Below are 3,066 nucleotides of genomic sequence, written 5' to 3'. Positions count from 1 at the left end.
GTGGCGTTGTAACACACACCATTTCACACAACCAAACTGCCTGTTTGGAGGAAATCCCCTCCTCGTTTCTCTTCTGCGACACAGCGATCAGCCTCAGGACACATCCAGCTCTAATTAGCCCTCAGGTGACGAGACCCACATGACACACCCGCTCGCTGGCCTCGTATTTTATGAAGATGGAAATGAGACAAGGACTTGGATTCAAATCAATTAGGCTCAAAGCGGAACGCTGTTTAAATTCCTGCTTCTTGTTAAGAGAGGAAGAGATGTTGAATATCTAAGCTGAGACGTGGCAGTGTGTGTGTGTGTGTGTGTGTGTGTGTGTGTGTGTACAGCACATATAAAAGCCTATATGACACCCTGGGGGTCTTGTTCAGGGAGTAGTCCAGCTCCAGTTTAGTGGGCTGAGGCTGGCTGTGAGGACAGTTGGGACAGACTGGGGGGAAACCATTCTCTAATGATCAAAATAACACTTTGTCAACGTAACGGCCCAGTGTTCCTCATTCGTTACAGCCCAGACAGAAGGACGGAACATTCCTCATAGCTTTTGTTTACAACGCCGCCGCCGCCGCCGGGGCCGCTGTAACAACGGCGAGTCGTAAAACGCCATTATTTCCACCGCTGTTGATGAATTACAATCACTTAGAGAGTTCCCTCTGAGAGCCAGTGTCACACACAAAACCTAGAGTTCTCCAAATGTGACAGAAGCACGGAGGGAAATATGAGGCCGGCTTTGTGATGAGATGAGGAGCAACAGATGGCAAACATATCTATAAATAAGACTTCTCTCAATAGGAGATTAGTGTGTTTGAGCTGCTTTTAATGCTCCCTGCCAGAGATTAAATAGTATTAAGCTGTTTCATACTGCATCTCTCTTTAGAGGGGAGGACTCGTAAACTAAGTGTCTTCTAAGAGTCTGGGAGAAAAATGAGTCCAATGCTTGAGACAGAATGAGAACAGGGGGCAGAGCCTGGATCCTGGATCTGAGTCCAGTCCGGTCTCTAAACCTGCTGCCCTGCTGCCATGAGAGGGATCTGAGAGTCTGAGTGGATTCATTCTGCTGCCTTCTTAAATAAACTGCAGCCTCCCTCTCTCCTGTAGCCTGCATGGATCTGTGTGTGTGTGTGTGTGCGTGTGTGTGTGTGTGTGTGTGTGTGTGTCTCTAACTTTACAGAGACGCACAAACCAAACAAAATGTGCCAATTTGCATCCATTTATTATTTTCACACTGACACTCGATGGGCAACGTATCATTTATCGCCTTGAGCAGTTTGTTCCTGAACACAACTCAGCCCATAAACACACACACACACACACACACACACACACACACACACACACACACACACACACACACACAAAGCAGCAGCAGATCCTGGAGTTCATGGAGGACAGCATGTTGATAAATATACATAAGTTCATGTTGGCTTTAGCCTCTGGGTCACATTTATTGAAATAGAAAGGAAAAAAATAGCCCATCACATTTATATAAGCAGGAGTGATCAGCCTACAGATTCCCGCCCACCTGAGGCTCCTCTCCAGCCTACACACACACACACACACACACACACACACACACACACACACACTCTATTCTTATGTTTTGCTCACACAGTTTCTTACAAATGTGATGTTTCAGCTCGTAGCAGCCTGGCTCTCTCCCAGCTGGTAAACACCCTGAATTCCTCACAAAGGTGTGTTTTGCATTCATTGTATGTTCCCAGGAGCTGAGTGATGCCTGATAAGACGGAGAGACGCGTCTGTACGAGCCGTGAGCTTCAGCGGCTCGTGTTATCAGACGGGGACAGATCTGCAGACCGGCTGCGGCTCTCATGATGACCAGAGCGGCAGAACAACGGGGCAGAGAGCCGGGCCGACCTCTGAGAAGGTGAATGGATTCTCTGAGAACTATTGACAGGTGAGAGAAACATAAGGAGCCATGCAGCACTCAGTGACAATTAATGAGTGGAATGAGTAAAGAGACACTTAGAGCTGCATTCAGGAGCATCACCGCTGTGCAACATGAGGCACAGGTTATCAATCAGACAGATTAGATCCAACGCTCACACAGTGTGACACGTTTCACTACAGCAGCCTCACCTCGCCCTGCTTTACTTCCTCTATGATCACAGATGAAGACATACAAGAATATGAGATAATCTAAGACAATACTTTTACTAGAAATAGACATATATATCCATGTGTGTGCGTGTGTGTGTGTGTTTGTGTGTCCTCTCCCAGTATTCTTAATGTCATCCTCATAACACACATCTCAGTTTGTAAGAGTAAACTAAATATTCATTGGTCTGTTCTGCATATTTATATATTTACTTGTTTTTGTGTTTTATCGTAGAAATCAACAGAATCTAATGAGCTCTTTCTAATGTAAACATCCAGATGAAGGAGATGTAAGCAGCTCAGTCTGTCAGCTCGTGTCACTTTGTTCACTCTGTCTCTCTTTGATGTTTTCCCTGATAAACACATGATTATTATTCATAAAGCAGCGAGCTGATCAGCTGTTCTGTGAATGAGCTCATGTGTTTGTGTTCGCGGTGACGTTATGGTAATGAGATGCTAATGGAGCTGTCCGCGGTGCTGAAATTCCAGCTCCGGCTCGCGGCTCCGGCTGCGTTCGCCCCGCCCCCTTCATATTGTGCAACGCCGACCAATAGCTGCGGCAGCGCAGCGGGGGAACCGAGCGTCAGTTTACACGCAGGATCCAGCACGGAGCTTCCTCTCACACACACACACACACACTCACGCTTCACACACACTCGAAGCGAGGACGATCCCCATCCCGGCGTGTGATGCTGAGCTCCGCGGGCTGAATGGCTCAAACCCTCCCGGCTCCCTTCGTGCTGCGCACCCCGGACCGTGAAATGCTCTTGTAGCGCCCGCGAGTGACACTAGCGCCCGTGCTTCCCCCCCCCCCCCTCACAAACACTTGGCGGTGCAGCAACTTGAAGACGATTTTTTTTTTTTTTTTTGTGTTGTTTACTTGAATCGGCATTTGCAGCAGAATTGTTATTTTTTTTTTCCAACCCAGGAGTGAAAGCCGAGGCAGAG

This window comes from Genypterus blacodes, unplaced genomic scaffold (assembly GCF_046128005.1).
Source record: "Genypterus blacodes isolate CSIRO-AG114 ecotype Tasmania unplaced genomic scaffold, CSIRO-AGI_Gbla_v1 ptg000258l_1, whole genome shotgun sequence".
Taxonomy (NCBI): domain Eukaryota; kingdom Metazoa; phylum Chordata; class Actinopteri; order Ophidiiformes; family Ophidiidae; genus Genypterus; species Genypterus blacodes.
The sequence above is the reverse complement of the archived record's forward strand: the minus strand, read 5'-3'. Positions refer to the sequence as shown.